This window comes from Petromyzon marinus, unplaced genomic scaffold (genome assembly GCF_048934315.1).
Source record: "Petromyzon marinus isolate PM22_M1 ecotype Great Lakes invasive population unplaced genomic scaffold, UKy_Petmar_22M1.pri1.0 PM_Scaffold_1, whole genome shotgun sequence".
In the NCBI taxonomy this organism is placed as follows: Eukaryota; Metazoa; Chordata; class Hyperoartia; order Petromyzontiformes; family Petromyzontidae; genus Petromyzon; species Petromyzon marinus.
In genome coordinates, this window is record NW_027423057.1 from 2,042,486 (window position 1) to 2,063,074 (window position 20,589).

The following is a 20,589-nucleotide window of genomic DNA, read 5'->3' on the forward strand; positions in this document are numbered from 1 at the left end:
CCCCCTACTGGCACATCTTTGATCAAAGAGCTTTATAGCTCATTGGATTCCTCCAGCACAGAATCAATACCGATTCTGATGAGACCGGAACGAACACGTTTGAATCGAATCGCGTACTTCGCTTTACTAAAATAGTTGTGGAATCGATTCTTGTGGAATCTGTTCTCGTGGAATCGAATCATCGATATTAATTACAGAGATTCACCATCGATATTAATTACAGACATTAATCAACGACGTCGCTAGGAGTATCGTGGTGCCGCTCTGCAAACCTTCGGGCTACTATCAAAGGTTTGTTCATCAAGCCATCCAGATATATAAACACAGACATAACTTCAACCGAGAAGATGGATACAAATTGAGTAATCATTGGAAGAATGTTATTAACCAGGTAAAACCTTAACTGCTTTATGGTGTTGCCTTAACTTTCCGCATCTCTAATTTCTTAAGCTTCCCACTCCCAGCCCCGCTCTCTTCAGCACTCCCCTCCTCATACCCCCCCTCTCTATCTCTCCTCCCTGATCCTCCCCCCTTCTCTTACCTATATAGTCTCTTGTTTACAGCAGCTCTTTTGCCCACGTCGGCAATTGTTTCTTGCTGTGGTTTGTCCCACCTGATGATGGACGCTTGTGTTGTGCCCGAAACGTCGTGATTTAATTTATTTTATATTTTATGCCTATGTGACTTTACCGAAAGAACCAAAGAGTATAGCCCAAGAGAGTTTGTGTAGGTTGGAGCGGTAGTGTAGCACAGTAGGGGGCACAGGTGGTGCATCGGCCAGTCATCTCAGTCAAGCAACCAATGGCAACCTGGGTCTGTCTGTCTGTGACCTCCTGCTGCCAGCGGGCGTTCGACGCTTCATGTGGCCTTAACCTGCACGTAGCCTGGCACGAGCGCCGTGGTGACATCTCCACCACTTCGTGGCGAATGGCGGTTGTTGTTTATGGTCGTCTCGCGATTAGCACTACGCTGCACTACTAACCCAGCGACCCGAGTTCAATTCCCGCTCACGGCCAACACTGGTGACGATTCCGTTCCTGGGCCTCCCCTTGGTCAACTCAGCCTCAAATGAGTACCTGGTGCGTTGTGTAAACATCGCCACTGGGGAAATTAAGGCGGCCGGATGTGGTGCTGGCCACCTACCCCCCTTCGTGTATCAAAGGTGCTGCTCGTTAACAGCACTTGCACCCGACAGTCCTGTCGAAGGCTACATGGGGGATCTTTGTCTTTGTTTGGTGGTGCAGCTGAGGAGGCGCAACTGCACGGCGAGTACCTCTACCGCAAGGCGCAGGAGGCCAAGAAGGTCCTCGTAGAGGAGAAGGCGCGGCTCAAGAGGGCGCTCGATGGTAACGGGCGGCGAGACGGATCTAGAGATGGGCTCGCGACGACAAGACAGACGAGAGACAGCGAGACAGACTAGAGACGTTGAGACACGCAAGACAGACTAGAGACGGATCTAGAGACAATGAGACACGCAAGACGGACTAAGATGGGACAAGACGGTCTGACAATACAGACGAGAAGACAACCGCGCGTTGGAAAGCGTTTCCGAATGAATCCATGCGTGCGCATGATTTTTCTTCCTTGTTAATTCTCCCCTGCCCGCCCCCCACCCACTGCCCCCTGTCCCCCTGACGTCGTCACCGAAGAAAACCTGGTGCTGCCTACGGACCTGCGGTGGGAGGCGCTTGAACTCCAGAAGGCCGTGGAGTTCGACCAGGGAGGGGAGGGTGATCTCACATCCCTCACCATCACGTCTCCTCGCATCTCTCTCTCTCTTCCTTCCCGCGAGACTCCCGAGGCAGAGGGATAAGCGTCGCGCGTCTCCGCCCGCTAGACACGCCGAGTCGGCGCGCATCCCCGGCTCGCCGTCGGTCCTTCCTGCCAAGCGGTGGCACCGTGTTTTGCCGCGGAGGTTCGCGGTTCGAGAACGGCGGGCCCTCAACCCCCCCCCCCCCCCCCCCCCCCCCACCGGTTTAATGGGTTTAATGCCGCAGTTGCGTTGACCGTAAATACTGCACGGCGATTGCTTCCCAAGTGGACTTTGAAAAATCCCGTGGCGTGAACGTGGAAAAAGAGTCGGCCGTGTGTGTGTGATGGCTGGCGTAAATTTTTGTGGAATGTCAAATGAAGGCCGTGGTCACCACATAACGTGTGCTTCTGGAGCAGTCTTCCTTCTGGAGCGGTCTTCCTTACAATATTAGGAAGCCACTGGAGCTTTGCACTTTTAAATCATCGTCTAGATTGACAAACTCATTTCTTGAGAACTACTTTTTGTGGTTAGTTTGTCACACTTCCGATTACCACGGTTGGCTACGTGCTGTAACAAAGAGGTTTAACATGCACTGACGCACTCATTCACTCACTCATCATTTTACTCAATTTACCCACTCACCTGCCATATCACCCACCCACTCTTGCAATTGGGACTCATCCAGGTCTCATTATTGCTCAGCTCGCTACACAAAATCAACGCGATCACTGCAGAGTGATATTCTCAACCATTCCTGGTCGCTCCTTCCATCCATCCACCCACACACACACCTTCACTCACCTGCACGGTGAAGTATGGCAAATGATAACCTACCCTCTCCGTCCCCCCTGCCCCATCTACCACCTCTTTCTATCCACCCCCCCCCCCCGTGTCAGTAGGAGTGAGCAGCCACATGGATGACGAGTACCGCTGAGCCGGCGTGAAGGACCCACACATCATGGCGACGACCTCACGCGACCCCAGCTCCCTCCTCAAGCAGTTCATCAAGGTGCGGGCACGGGGTCACAGGGGCTACAGGGTTTGGGGTCACACGAGGAATGTGGGTCCTCGTGTATTGCATGTGTACAAGCGCGCAAAGACAGAGGTCCCCCATATAGCCTTAACAGGTTTTTGGGACAGGTGCTGTTTGCGTGGGTGTAGGTGGCTAGCACCACAACTGGCCACCTTTATCTCTCTGGTAATGATGTTTAAACACCGCACTAGGTACTCGTTTGAGGCTGAGTTGATCTAGGGGAGGCCCAGGACCAGTTCAGATAATCGCCACTGGTGTTGGCCATGAACGGAAATAAACCTCGGGTCACTAGGTTTGTGGGGCAGCATGCTAACTGCTAAATTACCGCACACACACACGTGTTCTCTATCGGCTTTAGAATCAGTTCCTTGCACCTCACACGAGTCGTGTCGACCAATCATCGGGCTTGTGCAGTGTGAGACAACTCGCATCCGTTGAGTTAACCAGAAGAAATCTGGTTGTTGATGAAAGGTGGAGGCTGTGTGGGGGGGGGGGGGGTCGTAAGTGGTGGAGCGTTGGACACTTTGGTTTGGTGCATGCAGCTTTTGTCAACTTCATTCCTCGCGATTCAGTCCGCCTTTTCGCGATGACCGATCCCTTCCATTCATCGAAAATGTATCTACTGTAGCACTACGCACGGTCGGTGGTCACGGAAAGATGTACCATTGGGGGCGCCACTGTGGCGAGATGTTAACTCCCTCACCTGGTATACAGGAGGTCGCAGGTTCAATCCTGACCCTGATGCCTGCTGTATATTTGGAGTTGCGTGCCTCTTTCCGAGGAGTCGCGTGGATTTCTCTCCAGGTCCTCCGGTTTTTCCCTCCGCATTTAGAATCAACGTCCGTTTAAGAGTATTTGGCTGCTATAAATTTCCACATGGCGATAAGCCACTTAGTTGAGCTATGATTTGTGGCCAGGTCGCTTCTGGAAAAGAGCTGCATAGCTCAGTGGGCCTTACCTGGTAAAATAAAAATAGTAAAGTTTTTCCAATGGTGCATCCCAGTTGTGCCAACACGGGGTTTGGCGACCCTGTATACCGGCACGGCTCGGCTCGGCTTCCGCAATGGAAAAAACAAACAACACAACCCGAGTCGGATACAGTGGGGGGGCGGGGAAGTGGGGGGGCGAACGCAGCGTGGCCGGGAAGGACGCCGGTGGGAAGAGCGGACTCGGCGTGTGACCGCTTGCTGTCATGTTACCACACCACCACCACCATCCCACCACCACCGCAGGAGAAGAAGCTGATCCTGCCGAACGCTCAGCCGATGAACCACGGAGGCCACAAGCTGCAGGCGCTGGTGTGGGCGTGCTGCGCCAACGCCGTCAACGACTTCATCGTCCTGCATGAGCACCGCGGTATGCCAGGCACGCGCACGCACCGCAGTCGACAAAGCTCCTCCGTGTAGCCTTTAACAGGCTGTCAGGGCAAATGCTGTTTGTCGAGCGACCTACGAAGGCCGGCAGGGCACACGGCGGGGTGGGTGGTGTGGTCATTACCGCATCTGGCCCCTTTTGTCTCCCCACTGTCGATGCTTGGACACACCGGAAATCGAAGTCAGGTCACCGGATTTGTAGTGTAATGAGATAGCCACTCCGCTCCCGCTCCCCGGTGTGATGCATGGTGTGACGTGTGTGATGCGGTGCAACAGACGGGGATGGAGGTGTATTTAGCTGTGCGTACGATGTGCGGTGTGTAGTATGACGCTGCAGATATGGAATTGTGGTGTTTTAACTGTGTATGTGGTGTGATGTGGTATGATGCCGCAGATGGAAGGGCAGTCTGTTTAACTCTCCAGTACAGTCTGTGTGACACCTGTGGTGTGTCTAACTTTCCGGCATGCTGTTCATGTGACACGTGGTACGATGCCACGGTGTACTTGACACTCTCGAGCGTGGTGATGCGGCACGACATCCGGACATGGACATGATGTCCGAGGCATTCCAACACCTCGTGATGCACAACTTCACGTCGCGACTCGGAAAGAGGGTGCGTGCGGGCACCGTGCCAGTCTCACCCACATCTTCCTCCCCCATCCCCAAAGCACAAAGATCCCTCGTATAGACTATAACCCTTTCTCATTTCCATGATGTACATATACGTCGTCGAAACGGAACCGTAAGAAAAACTCAAGTACGTCTTCTGACCTGAAGACATACCTTTTGCTCCCATAAGACTATGCGGGAGGGCGTGTGGCACAGTTTTGTTCCATAGAGTGCCGGTCGTGTCACTACGGTTCTCTGCGGTGAGGGCAACGCCTTTTAAAAACAGCAGCGCTACGCCTCTATAAATAAAATTAACGCCGAGCCGCTCGCGCGTACCGAGATTCAGCGGTGAACGTGACACCTACCACCCGGCAACTTGCAGATGTCTCGGAATGGGAAAGAGTGAGCAGACTTTTGGGCCAGGTGCTGTGTGTCCGCCTGTATATTCGGAGTTTGCATGTTCTCCTCCTGGTCACTTTGATTTTTCTCCGGGTCCTCCGGGTTTTTCCCTACACATTTAGAAACTTGAATTTCGAGTATTTTGCTGCTATACATTTTTATGTGAAAAAGAGCTACATAGCTCAGTGGTAAAATAAAAATAGTTTCGTTTTACTTTAGTTTTCGAGCAACAGCACAGAGTTTTTATTTAACGCCATCTCTGAAGCTCAAGGCGCGTAATGTTGTTCATTTGCTAATGCATCCGCAGTTTTAAACAGGGTGGCCGCTGGCCTCTAACTGGCAAACGTCTGCGAGGACACGTAATGAGAGTCCAGCGCCGTCCGTGTGACTTGCCGCGACCCCTCCCGTGACTTCTGTGCCCCCCTTCCCCCCTACCAACAGGCACAACGTCTACAAGCGCGACGGCAAGGACATCGAGTTGAAGGAGGTGGGACCGTGATTCGAGATGGAGCGTAAGTCTGCCTGACACATTGTTACTCGTCTCCACTTTACACCCCTGCAGAGGCGGTGGAAATTCCACATTCCTTGTGGACTTCCCTACGAAGTGGTTGTAAATTTTATCGACCCCTGAGAGGATGATGGGCTGAATGTAAGAGTCTAGCCTCGGGCTAGGTGGCCCGCGGGTGACTTGTAGAGCGGATCGGAACTTGAGTCGGTGGGGTCGCTGCTCTGGTCGCATTCGCTGTACCGTGACCCGACTCGCATTTCCCCACCCCGGATGCGATGTGTAAATTCAAAGATGATCGGATGTAATGCTGGCCACCCACACCCACCCCTTGGTGTGCCGTGCTGGCTTTCCTACATGCTAACACACGAACAGCGCTTTTCCCACGCCGTCTGTTAAAGGCTGCATGGGGGGGATCTTTGCTTTTGTGTGTCGCGCAGTCTATGAGATTAAACTGGGCACGCTGGACAACGCGGCCACCGCCGAGGTGGAGTGGCCTTGGCGACCGTACATGAACACGGCGAAGAAGAGGAAGTTCCTGAGCGTGGAGTGAGGGAGGGGAGCGACTTCCCCCCCCCCCCCCCATGGGCCTGGGGGGAGGGGCATTGGGGGGGGGGTTTGTCCCTGGAAAGCCGGAGTTGGAGTCGAACCTCGCGGCGCTCTCCGCCGAGGCTCGAGACGTTGAGGAGAGGTCGCCGCGTGGATAGGGCAGTGCGTGAATCTCTGTTCCAACCGTCGTCACACACGCGCATCATACGCGTCACACACACATTGCGGATGTACATTTATCAAACACAAACATGCACATCGTCGCATGCGTCGCACACAGAAGCACACAATTGCACAAAAAGACAAAGGTACTCCGTATCGCCGTTAACAGATTGCTGGGGCAAGTGCTGTTAACGGGTAGCACCTATGATGGCCGGCATGGCACAGAAGTGGTTGTGTGGCCAGCCCCACGTCTGGCTGCCTTTGTCCTCCCCAGTTTTGCGATGTTATACACACCCCACACCACGTACTCAGATGGCTGAGTTCGTAGTGCGCTAACTGCTGCACCACCGCTCCCCAAACGGTGTACATACACGCGTACACAAAACGAAACATTAACATTTATTTAAGTAACAAAAAAGAAAATACCAAGTCAGGCAGATGGAGAAAGTGGCGTGTCGCCGTGCACAGCACCGCTCTCGTAGCTACTCACCTAGGGTGGGAGCTCTTGGCTTAAATGCCACCCGGGATGTTTAGATGTGAAAACCTGCCATAAATAATATTTTTGGGAAGTCACAAGCGCCTTAAGTTGCATCTCATCTCGACCATTTTAATGGGCACCCCCCCCCTGTAGCTGTCCCCCTGTGGCACAAAATAAACTAACAAAACTAATCTCTTTTTATTTTACCAGGTAAGGCCCACTCAGCTGTATAGCTCTCTTTCAGGAACGACCGGGCCACAAATGAAAGCGCTATAAAGTGGCTTGTCACGCAGAAATATATAGCAGCCAAATACTTTTAAACGCATGTTTCTAAATGTGGAGGGAAAAACCGAAGGACCCAGAGAAAAATCCACGCGGTCACGGGGAGAACATGCAAACTCCAGATATACAGGCGTCGGGATTTAACCCACGACCTCTATACCAGGCGAGGCCCCAAGGTGAATCAGCACTTGGCCTGCGAGCGGGTATTATTAGTCTGTCAGTAGGGGGTAATGATTCCGGATTTCAGTCTCAATTGAAACTGAAATCTGGAACACTTTTGTCATATTTTGCTCGTATAAGTGTGTTCATAAAATACAAGTTTGGTCATTGAGAGAGTTATAAATGTCCTATACGCATTTCATGTTTATTGTGTTTATTGTATTTAATGTATGAAGAAAATACAATTTTGTATATGCTACAGTATGTTTCACACGTTATTCAGTGACACTGCATATGACGGGCAATGTTTGGGGCAATCGGCCTTCAACATGGAAAATACATAGAGGCCACATGACCCGTGGCCACCGCCACTTCAACCGTGGCCCCACCACTTCAACCGTGGCCCCATTGGCACGTTGATGTGTGGCTCTGCCTTCACCTGTGGTGAGAATGAGACCAGAAAAATTACAGGAGGCCGACTCCATATGAGTCCGTCACGCTCTGGATCTCGCTAATGGGACGTCGGATGAAAATAAAGCATGGAAGCGACAAGTTTCTTCTCTGGCGAGGACATTCCCACAAGATTGCCACCTTTCCCAATTAATGGAATTTGCCCCAACATCACCCTGATCCAAACCAGCGGGAGCTGAAATCTTCTAGAAGGTTCAGGATTTATTGGTACAATCGTTCGGATGTTGGTGTCCGCATGGACTTGCATTTAAAACCCCCGGTCCGCTTGACGTCTTTTAAACAATACCTGTGGTCGGGTCCGCTCCCCCACCTTTCTATCCCCTGCTTTTTTTTTATAACCGGTGTAGTATATGTTGACGGTGTGTGCGTGTATCACAACGCGATGTAACCGGGCCCTCGAATTGCCTCAAGAAATGAATAAACAACACCTGTCGCTTTGCTGTTGTGATGTCACCACGAGGCGCCGAATGACGGTGGGACGGCGTCGTCGCACTCGTCGAGCGGACAAGGGCTCCGTGAAATGACGGTGCGGATTGCGCCAAGCGTATAGAGGTCGCCGATTGCACGCCGCTGTGGCTCAAACACTCGTGGGTCCACCTCAAAGTTCCTGTGCCCATTTGAACCTCATTGCCTGCGATGATGCTGCTGCTGCCATGGAAGAACACACGTGGCGCCCTCTTGTCTCTCCATGTTGTCTTTCACGTCCCATCGCAGTTTTCAGGTCACTTGATGTTTACAGCCTCCGGTAAGGAGGCAGTGAGGTTCAGCCGCTCCATTTTTCTTCCTTTAGTGCACAGTACCGTACACGGATACGGGCACAGTACAACACCGTAGCTTTATTGATTGTTCAACAAAAAAGACCATCCCTCGCCCAATCTAGTTACCTATACGGTGTAATATATGGCGAGACATTTGTTAACGTAAAAAAAATGGAACTGTAATGCTGAAAATTATACTCCATGAAACTCGGGGTTTTATGGAGTATCTGAGGGCTTCTCAACGCTTCATGCCTCGCCCCCACTGATGCCCTCTTCTCCCCACTACTACTGACGATTGTATGTAGGGTGTGTAGGCATTTACTTCCGACTGTTGTATGTAGGGTGGTGGTGGTGGTGATGGTGGGAGTAAATGAGATTTAAAACTGGGTGCTTAACTTGAACTCACCACCACTCACATCATGTATGCACTCATCCGCCATCTTGCTCACTGACCCTGTTTCCGTGTTGATGGTGTGAGTCCGTATTGATGCTGTGAGTCTGTTGATCGTGTGAGTCTGTTGATGCTGTGAGTCTGTGTTGATCATGTGAGTCTGTGTTGATGCTGTGAGTCCGTGTTGATGGCTCGGGGGCACGGTACAGAGGGGCAGTACAACTGTAGAGTAATAGTTGTTGTCCAGCAGCGGCAACTGCGGTGGACGGGGAGTACACACGCCAGTGAGCCTCATGCGGGTTTGTCAGCAGGGCGGAGGCACTGGGGCAAGGATCACAGAGACCCTCCCTGGAAGACACTGGAACCCGCTCGTGGGTTGGAGAAGGGAGGCGCGGCCGAGTCGGATAAAAGCAGCGGAGAGCGAGAGCTCGTGGTTGCACGTTCTGGGAAGTGGAGTCGTCTCGTCGGCACTGTCGTCTTTGCCGACTTGGTCGCTGCCGTCTTCACTAGATAATTGGGCGGCCGGATAGTTGTTGGCTGTCTCGGTCGATGCCGTCAGTGTAACATGGTGGGGGTTGTGTCTAAGCTAGGCTATTTGACTGGGAGAAGCGAGGGCGAGTCTGTGAACCTGATGGTGTTAAATAAGGAAGGTGCGGAAGGTACGGGAGAGGATGAGGAAGATCGTGGGATGGATGGGGGAGGATGAGAAGATAGTGGGAGGGACGGGGGAGGAAGGAGGTGGGAGGGATGTGAGAGAAAGAAGGAGATAGCGGGGGGGACGGGAGAGGAAGAGGGAGATGGTGGGAGGGAAGGGGGCGGAAGAGGGAGATAGTGGCAGGAAAGGGGAATGAAGAGGGAGATAGTTGGAGCGACTGGGGAAGTAGAGGGAGATAGTGGGAGTTATTTGGGAGGATTAGGCAGATCGGTTAGAGTAAGAAGGTGATAGTGGGAAGGAAGAGGAAGGAAGAGGGAGAGAGTGCGAGGGATTGGAGATGCAGAGGGAGATAGTGGGAAGGATGGGGGAAGAAAAGGGAGATAGTGCGAGGGACGGGAGAAGAGGGAGATTACTAGTAGAGCCAAGTGGGAGGAAGAGGGAGATAGTGGAAGGTACTGGGGAGGAAGTGGGAGATGGTGGGAGGGACGAGGGAGGAAGAGGGAGATGGTGGGACGGATTGGAGAGGTAGATAGTGGGAGGGACGCGGGAAGAAGAGGGAGATAATAGCAGGGACGAGAGAGGAAGAGGGAGATAGCCACTGATGTTCGCCGTGGCCAGAAATTTAAACTCGGTTCACAAAGTTCATGGTGTAGTGGGTGTTGAGGTGGCATATCCTGGCTGGCCAGGAGAAGGCAGTACAGCAAGTGGGATAAGCACCATCTCTGTCTGCATGGGATAGAGGGTTGCCCCCTTGCACGAGTGGGTTTTCTCTGGGTACTCCTGTATCCCCTCACGTTTATGAACGCTCAGTAATTGCCCAATTGAATTATTGCTATGCACCGCGACGTTCGTTTTGCTATGTCATGTGATCAGAATTGGGCGCCACGGTGGCGAGATGTTAACTATTTTGTAGGGTATACAGGAGGTCGTGTATTAAATCCTTACCCTGACACCTTTGTATTTGGAGTTTGTATGCTATCTCCCCGTGGTCGCGTGTATTTTTCTCCGGATCCTCCGGGTTTTCCCTCCACATTTATTAGCACATGTTTAGAGTATTTGGCTACTAATGTCCACGTAATAAGCCAATTTGTTGAGCTGTAATTGTGTGGCCGCTTCTGAAAGAGAGCTGTATAGCTCAGTGGGCCTTGCCTGGTTAAAGTAAAAAAAAATAGTCAAATAGTTTGCAATTGTTTATATCTGGGATAAATGCACCCGTGGCTTTAATGATGTGGGGATCTGCGCCTGGCATTTTCAGGTGGGATCCGGAGCAATGAATGAGCCCTGACAAGGCAATGGCCCACCCGTTGATTTGCTCCATGAGGAACTTTTAGGGGGCTCGGGACCGTGGCGCCAAGAAGACCAGCTATTGGACCATGGAGGCACCGAAGGGGGCGGTTTCCCCCCCACACGTAACGCTCCCTATCTGGTCGATAAAAACGTATCAATAGGGTCACAGAGCTTGGGCAATCGTTGGTGCCAGCTTACCAAGTGGCTTCCTTCCTGATTGTCTGTGGTTCCTCGCACCTCTGAGGCCTGCTTGATCACGTTATAAGTATAAATATTGTTGTTATCAAGTTCTAAGTGTAAATAATAATTGTTATTGTTATTACTCGCCTGTTCTAAACATACGCCTGTTGTTATCATTCGCCTGTTATCATTCGCCTGTTTTCATTTGCCTGTTATCATTCGCCTGTTTTAATTGGCCTGTTATAATTTGCCTGTTGTTTTCTTTCGCCTGTTGCTACCAAGTAATAAGTATAGTTATTGTTGTTGTTGTTATCATTCGCCTGATGTTAGTGGTGCACGTCTCAAATCCAGCACTGGGGAAGGCAGCGAGGGTTCGTAAATCACCGCACAATGATGTTGTGAAATCCTCTTCCCGTGGGCGTCGAGGTGCATAACCTGCCTCGCCAGGAGAAGGCAGTACAGCAAGTGGACTCATCGCCATCGTCACCTGTACGGTTTAAAATGCTGCCCCTTCACACACGTGGCTTTTCTCTGGGTGCTCCGATTTCCCCCACTTGTACAAACACTCGTTATTAATTAGCCAATAATGCCTCCATACATAGAGTACCGTAGAGCCTGGACAATCGTTGGTGCTGGCTCACCACGTGGCTTCCTTCCTGCATGTCTGTGGCTCCTCGCGCCTCTTGAGTCGTTCTTGTGAGTGCTATATAGCTTTAAATAATAACTACAAATACTCGCCAGAAGGTGGTGACGCAAGCCTGCGATCCAGCACTGTAGAAGGCAGCAAGGGTTGGTGGATCACACAGTAAATATTGTGAAACCCCCTTCCCGTGGACATTGAGGTGCCTTCTCCTGGCTGGCCAGGAGAAAGCATCTGACTGGCCAGGAGAAGGCATTATAGCAAGTGGGATCATCGCCATCGTCACCTGTACGGTTTAAAATGCTGCCTGCTGCCCCTTCACATACGTTTGTTTTCTCCGGGTGCTCCGGTTTCCCCCCACTTGTGTAAGCATTCGTTATTCATTGATTGAAAAGATCTTACAATAAAAACCAAATTCAGGACCTTACTATGACTCAGCGTGGCTTTCCTGGAGTAAGTCTAATTATTATTATAAAGAATTACAGGGGCTGTATGATGACACGACTAGAGAGCTGGCTTGCACTGCGGGGAGCTTAATAGTCAACTTGGATTCCGCACCCCTCAATGCCCTTTTTAAGTTCAGTTTGTGCACTTAAGACTCGCACAAACAACCATACTCAGAGAACCATAGATTCCCACTCAGACCCAGAACCAGAAACCCATAGACTCCAACAGAGACCCATACATTCCTTCAGACACTCAGACTCATACGGCGACCCTATATACTGACACAGGGATCCATAGACTCAGACAGAGACCCATACACTCACAGAGGCCCACAAACTCAGAAATCCATAGACTCGCACAGAGGTCAATAAAATTTAAATCTGAATATTTATTTACACTGGATGAAATCGATGAGCTACAAAGATCTGTTTTCACAGCTGTCCAATCGGGCAGGTCAGAACATAACTAAAAAAATACAAAACATGACAGGAAAGACAAACTGTTCAAAAATAAACAAATTAAACTAAACTATTTTAATCTTTATTTGAAGCTTTCGTGACTGCAGGAATCCATACTCTTTGGTTCTTTCGGTAAAGTCACGTAGGTATAAATTAAATAAAATTAAACAAATCACGACGTTTCGATCGCAACATAAGTGATATTTTCAGGTGGGACAACCACAGCAAGAAAATGCTGAAGTCGGCGGGAGAGCTGCCATGGCAAGAGGTTATACAGGTATGAGATGGGGGCGGAGGCAAGGGGGGAGAGAGAGGGGAGGGTGTGGGGTAGGGAGAGGAAGGGGAGCCGCGTGAGCGCTAGGAGAAGAGGACGTGAGGCTGGGGTGGGGGACGTGGGCGGGGCTAGCAGTAATCGGCAGGTAATGATGGAAACAACAACACAAGTTAAGGCATTACCTGGTTGATAACATCCTTCCAGTGATTGTTTAATTTGTATCCATCTTCTCGATTGAAGTTTTGTCCTTGGCCTCCGAAAATAACAATATCATTCGAGCCCACAGCGTTCTAACAATGGCCACTACGGCAGAGGTATTGGTTCTGCCATGTTTCAGATCAGCCTTGTGTTCGCGAACACGGTCCGAGACGTGTCGTTTTATTTCTCCAACGTAACTGCGGCCGAAGTTACAACTCAGTTTGTAGACTGCAGGGTATAGACAAAACTTCAACCCAGAAGATGGATACAAATTAAACAATCACTGGAAGGATGTTATCAACCAGGTAATGCCTTAACTTGTGTTGTTGTTTCCATCATTACCTGCCGGTTTTACTGCTGCCCCGCCCATGTCCCCCCACCAGCCTAACGTCCTCTTCCCCTAGCGCTTACGTGCCCCCCCCCCCACTCTTCCTACCCCACACCCCCCCCCCTTTTCTCTCTGTCCCCTTGCCTCTTCCCCCCTCTCTTAACTATATAACCTCTTGCCATGGCAGCTCTCCCGCCGACTTCATCATTTCTTGCTGTGGTTGTCCCACCTGATGAAGATCGCTTGTGTTTTGTCCCACCTGATGAAGATCGCTTGTGTTGCGATCAAAACGTCGCGATTTGTTTTATTTTATTTCTACCTATGTGACTTTACCGAAAGAACCAAAGAGTATGGATCCCTGCAGTCACGAAAACTTCAAATCTACATTTAACACCCATACCCTCTAAAGAACTAACCCTCAAGACACCTAACCCTTAAAACACCTATACCCCTAAAACGCTAACCCTCTAAACACATAACACTCTAAGCCCCTAACCCTCTAAACCCATAATAAATATATTTTCGGGTTAGATCGTGTAAATATAAATGTGTCGTTAAACCAGACACCACCCGACACAGCCAATTAGTAAAGTTTGTCATGACAATAAAAAAAGTGCCATTAAGTGTTGGAGAGAAATCCAAAACACCTTTAGTATGGATAATATTAGTTGTCAAAGTCTTGGTGTTAAACCCTCTAAACTCCCAAATCCCAAAACACATAACCCTCTAAACCGCTAAACCCCATTACCCTATAAACCCCTAACCCTCAAAACCCCCATACCTCTAAACCCCTAAACACATACAATTATAACCTCCTAAACTCCTAACCATCTAAACCATTCAACCTCTAACAATCGAAACCCATACATCTCTAAACACCTAACTCTCTAAACCCCCAACCCTCTTTACCCCAAAATCTTCTAAACTCTAACATTCTAAACACCTAATCCTCTAAACGATCTTACCCTTAAAACCCTAACTGTCTAAAAACCTCTCCCTCGAAAACCCCACCCATAAACCCCCAAAACTCTAACTGTCTAAACACCAAACCCTCTAAACTCCGCAACCCCTAAAACCGTAACCCTCTCGGCACATAACCTGCTAAACCCCTCACCCTCTAAACTCCTACACCACTAATAGCCCAATCCTCTAAACACCTAACACTATAAAGCCCTTTAACCTTAAAACCCTAACCCTCTAAACCCCTAACCCTTGAATCCCCTCAAGCGCTAATACTCTCAACCCCTAAACCCTCGAAGTCTATAAACCACGAAACCCCTTATCCCCGAAACACCCCGAAACTTCTAAGCTCCTAACCCTCTAAACCACTTAACCTATAACAATCGAAACCCATAAACCCATTAAACAGCTACTTCTCGAAACCAATAACACTCTAAACCCCTTTATCCTTAAAACCTTCACCCTCTAACCCCCTAAACCTCTAAACCCCTAAACCCATAACCCTGTAAACCTCTAAACGGCTCAACTTATAATCCTCTAAATCCCAAACCCTCTAAACGCCTTTACCCATTAAATCAAATCCTTTCTAAACTCCTCACCCTTTGAAACCAGAACCCAAATACCCTGAAACCCCAAACCCCCTAACACTCTAAACCCCTTTACCGTTAAAATCCGAATTCTCAAATGCCCTAGATCTCTGCACCCCTAACCCTCTAAACACCAACCCTCTCAACCCCTAACCCTTAAAATCCTCAACCCCTAAAACGCTCAACCCCTAAACACCATAACCCTAGAAACCCCCAAAACATCGAAGACGCTTATCCCCTAAAAAACCCCAAAACCTCTAAACCCTTAACACGTAACCTTATAAACTCCAAGCCCTCTAAACCACTAACCCTTTAACAATCGAAACCCATAAACCGTCTAAACCTCAGGACACCAAACTCCTTACAATTATAACCCTATAAACCCATAACCTTCTAAACTGTACTCCTCTAAAACCCTAACCCTCTAAGCTAATCACCTTCTAAACCGCTAAACCTTTAAAACATTTTACCCTTAAAACCCTCAGCCTCTAAACCCCTAAACCTCTAAACCACACACCCTCTAAATACCTAACCCTCTAAACCCCTAAACCCATCACCCTGTAAACCTCTAAACCCTTAACTTATAATCCTCTAAATCCCTAACCCTTTAAACCGATTTACCCATAAAACCCTATCCATCTAAACTCCTCACCTTTTGAAACCATAACCCAAATACAACAAAAAATCCCAAACCCCCTAACACTCTATACCCCTTTACTGTTAAAACCATAATTCTATAAACCCCTAGATCTCTCCACCCCTAATCCTTTAAACACGTAACCCTCAAAACCCTTAACCCTTTGTGTGGAGTGTGGTGTGTGGTGGTTGTCACGGGGTAGGTGGGTGCAGGGTGTGTGTGGAGTGTGGTGGGTGGTGGGTGTCACGGAGTGGGTGGGTGCAGGGGGTGTGTGGAGTGTGGTGGGTGTCACGGGGTGGGTGCAGGGTGTGTGTGGAGTGTGGTTGGTGTCACAGGGTGAGTGGGTGCAGGGTGTGTGGAGTGTGGTGGGTGGTGCGTGTCACGGGGTGGGTGGGTGCAGGGTATGTGGTGGGTGATGGGTGTCACGGGGTGGGTGGGTGCAGGGTGTGTGTGGAGTGTGGTGGGTGGTGGGTGTCATGGGGTGGGTGGGTACAGGGTGTGTGGTGGGCGATGGGTGCCACGGGGTGGGTGGTTGCAGGGTGTGTGGTGAGTGGTGGGTGTCATGGGGTGGGTGAGTGCAGGGTGTGTGGAGTGTGTTGGGTGTCACAGGGTGGGTGGGTGCAGGGTGTGAGTGGATTGTGGTGGGTGGTGGGTGTCAAGGGGGTGGGTGGGTGCAGGGTGTGTGGTGTGTGGTGGGTGTCACGGGGTGGGTGATTGCAGGGTGTGTGGAGTGTGGTGGGTGTCACGGGGTGGGTGGGTGCAGGGTGTTTGGAGTGTGGTGTGTGGTGGGTGTCACGGCGTGGGTGGGTACAGGGTGTGTGGAGTGTGGTGGGTGTCACGGGGTGGGTGGGTGCAGGGTGTGTGGTGGGTGATGGGTGTCACAGGGTGGGTGGGTGCAGGGTGTGTGTGGAATGTGGTGGATGGTGGGTGTCACGGGGTGGATGGGTGCAGGGTGTGAGTGGTGTGTGATGGGTGGTTGGTGCCACGGGGTGGGTGGGTGCAGGGTGTGTGTGTGGAGTGTGGTGGGTGGCGGGTGTCACGGGGTGGGTGGGTGCAGGGTGTGTGGTGTGTGGAGTGTGGTGGGTGTCACGGGGTGGGTGGGTGCAGGGTGTGTGGAGTGTGGTGTGTGGTGGGTGTCACGGCGTGGGTGGGTGCAGGGTGTGTGGAGTGTGGTGGGTGTCACGGGGTGGGTGGGTGCAGGGTGTGTGGTGGGTGATGGGTGTCACGGGGTGGGTGGGTGCAGGGTGTGTGTGGAAGGTGGTGGATGATGGGTTTCACGGGGTGGATGGGTGCAGGGTGTGTGTGGTGTGTGATGGGTGGTTGGTGCCACGGGGTGGGTGGGTGCAGGGTGTGTGTGTGGAGTGTGGTGGGTGGCGGGTGTCACGGGGTGGGTGGGTGCAGGGTGTGTGTGTGGAGTGTGGTGGATGGTGGGTGTCACGGGGTGGGTGGGTGCAGGGTGTGTGCGGAGTGTGGTGGGTGGTGGGTGTCACAGTGTGGGTAGGTGCAGGGTGTGTGTGGAGTGTGGCGGGTGTCATGGGGTGGGTGGGTGCAGGGTGTGTGTGTGGAGTGTGGTGGATGGTGGGTGTCACGGGGTGGGTGGGTGCAGGGTGTGTGTGGAGTGTGGTGGGTGTCACGGGGTGGGTGGGTACAGGGTGTGTGTGGTAGGTGTGGTGATAGTGGTCATGGATCAGACCGATCAACGACCACCACCATCTCTACTGTGCGGTGGACCGGCCACCACACAGCAGCACGCGTCGGAGGAGTGAGCGGATGACTCTCCCCATGCGGGCCAGGCCCCCTGGCTTCCTCTTCTCCTGCATCACCATCACTTGATCCTCTTTCCTTGTTTTCTCCTTCTCCTCCACCACCATCTCTTCCACAACGATCTCCTCCACCAGGGTGTCCTCCTCCTGCACCACCAGCTCCTCCACCAGAGTCTCCTCCTCTGGCAAAACCAGCTCCTCCACTAAGGTCTCCTCCTGCAAAACCAGCTCCTCCACCAAGGTCTCCTCCTCCTGCAAAACCAGCTCCTCCACCAAGGTCTCCTCCTCCTGCACCACCAGCTCCTCCACCAGAGTCTCCTCCTCCTGCACCACCAGCTCCTCCACCAAGGCCTCCTCCTCCTGCAAAACCAGCTCCTCAACCAAGGTCTCCTCCTCCTGCACCACCAGCTCTTCCACCAGAGTCTCCTCCTCTTGCACCACCAGCTCCTCCACCAGGGTCTCTTCCTCCTGCAACATCAGCTCCTCCACCTGGGTTTCCTCTTCCTCCACAACCTTCAGCCTCCAATCAGAGGCCCAGGCGAGCAAAGAGAATGGGGGCAGCGCCGGCTCCGCTCTGTGAAGATATGCGCACGACATTGTTCCAACTTACTGCTACAGCAGAGATCGCAGCCATCCCCTCCCCCACCATCGGGGGGGAGGGGGGGAGCTGGCGATGTCGCAGTGGATGAAGGTTTACCTACATGGCAAAGATATGGCCACTTCATTATTTGTCCTCACCCAGAAAGCAATTATAAAAATACATCCGTATATAACCGAATGTACAGGTGAGATTTGAACTCTCCGTGTGTTAGTTTGTGGGCGGCAGGGCTGGAACTCACAGCCAAAGAGGGACCTGGGTTTGATGCCCATACTTGGGCCACTTTCTCCATGTGGGAGTTGTGACTTGCCCTGGGCCCCACACCTCTCTATGGACTGCCTTGAAAATTGGTCAGCAGAATGTGGGTTACCGTCGTTCAGCAGCTCCAAAGCACTGGACACGGCCAGGAGTAGCAGTGGTGGTGGCATTGCTGGTGGTGCTGGTGGCCGCGGTCTGGAGCCAGCTGTGATCCAGCGCCTGCGCTGGCGTCATACGAGAATCCGGAACCCATCTGTTGAGAGACGCGTGGGAGACACACGCGCCACACGTAGTGAGAGAAGCGTGGTGAGAGCATTGAAGTTGCTTCCCTTCTCCTACAAGGTCAGGAATGCACGGCAGCAGCGGAAGCAGCAGGAACAGTGGCAATCCTCTGATGCCCAGTAGACTAAAAATGCCCCGAGCATCGCATTGGCCAGCAGCATCTTGCACGGACCTCCCCATCCTCCACAGAGGGCGATCTTGACACCGGTGGTACTGCACATCGGCAGTCCCACTCAGCTCCACATTTTCCTGGCGATCGGTGGAGAGTGATCGCCGATCAATTGGAGGGGGGGGGATCCTCATTGGGAGGGGGTGGTGGGTGTGTCTTACCGCAGACAGAAGCTGACGAATTCCACAAACGCCGGGTCGTGGCTTTTGAGCACACTTTCAAGTGGGAAGCTCCCCGGTACCCTTTTCTTGCCTGGGCACAACATCTTCCCTTGACGGTCTGCGGGAGCCATGCACAGCGGGACAGATGCAGTCACCAACCACCACGTCACCTACTTACCCACATACCGACCCATCCATCAACCTACTCACCCACCCACCCACTCTTCCACCTACACAATCACTCACTCACTTACCCACCTACCCAATCACCGAACCACCCCCCCCACTCACCCGCCCACCCGCTTACCCACTGACCAATTCGCCCACTTACCCTACAACCTACTTGCCCACACACCGACTTACCCACCCACTCACCAAAGGAATTTAAAATAAAAAGAGGCCATTCCCCCCCCCCCCCCCACCAAAAAAATAACAACAGCCGCAGGCCTCTTCTTAAAACTGAATCCGGTCCGTCACTCGCACCACCCTTTAACTCACCAAAAAACTGCCTTCTGTCGGGAGCTGAATTCACCATGTATCGTGGAGGCATTCCCAGAATCTGCACATGGTTGAGACAAAGACAAAGGTCACCCGTGTATCCTCGGCTGACTGTAGGGGCAAGTGATGTTAGTATAGCGTAACAACAGCAGCAGCGCTTGTTGAGGGCAAGCATTATGGCACACAGAGACAGGGGGTGGTGGGCCACATTGACCCAGGTATTTTACACACTGCACTAGGTACTCATTTAAGGCTGAGTCTAACTAAGGGAGGCCCAGGACCGGTTCAGATAATCATCACTAGTGTGGGCCATGAGCGCAGCATGCTAACCGCTACACTACTGCTCCCCTCACACGTACAAGATGGACACGTGTACACTCATACACAACATACGACGGCCGCTATTCGCCAGATCACTAAGTGGCCACCTCCCCTCCTGCCACCCCCAAAACCCACGACTCCAAGGAAAGAGAGGGGCATCACGAGCGGATGGACGCCCAGTGGGAAATACCTCAATGCAGCGCGGGAGGTAATCTTTGTCACTGTCGGACTGAAATAATTGCCTGCCCGTCGCCAACTCCGCCACCGTGCAACCCAGCGCCCACATGTCTACGCCACAGGTCAAGCTGTAGCCCAAGTGCAGCTCCGGAGCCGAGTATTCCAGAGTCCCACCAACATTCATAGCTGCACACCAATCACAAGAACAACACATATATGTGTTTGTGTACTCACTGTTTCTTAAACAGCATCTTCATCACACACATGAACAGTCACATGTACAGACACGCAGATACTCACACATATACACAATCAGACAAACACCCACACGCAGACGCTCACACCCAGGAGAGGTCACTCACGTTGACTTTCCACAAAAAAGCTCGTGCCAAAGTCCGTGACCCTCACAGTGCCGGTCACGGTGTCCTTGATGAGAACATTTTCCTGCAGGAGAAGGGGCAGAATGAATTCAAATGCAGAGGTTATGCCGATAACATTCAGCCAGCAGTGGAACGATCACGTACCACCACCTACGCTAAACAGGGGAACTAGACGAGGCGTAGTGCCGTCAACGAGCGTCAGTCAAGTGCAACATTTGATGTTTGTTGACAGCTATTACTGGGGGTTGCCCCTTTCAATTGCATCTAGAAAAGAGATTTGATTTGAGGCTCATGTTCAAAGCACTCTAAGGGACCATCGAAGTAAAGGAGGGCAGCTCTATTGACAACTGATCATGGTTCCTCTGACAGGAGAGTGCATTGAGCTCACAGCTGCAAGAGTGCCCTTTA

At 51.6% G+C, this 20,589-nt stretch overlaps 1 long non-coding RNA gene across 2 annotated transcripts; it reads left to right on the top strand.

The window, feature by feature from the left end:
• Positions 1 to 2,266: 2,266 nt before the first annotated feature.
• Positions 2,267 to 8,212, top strand: LOC142922498 (uncharacterized). Of its 2 annotated transcripts, XR_012940098.1 has the most exons (5): positions 2,267 to 2,762; positions 4,019 to 4,142; positions 4,678 to 4,773; positions 5,610 to 5,680; positions 6,114 to 8,212. It is a non-coding gene; the product is annotated as an uncharacterized LOC142922498 (long non-coding RNA). The 2 variants fall into 2 exon arrangements; XR_012940097.1 differs by lacking the exons at positions 2,267 to 2,762; positions 4,019 to 4,142 and having other exon boundaries at positions 4,151 to 4,773.
• Positions 8,213 to 20,589: the final 12,377 nt, after the last annotated feature.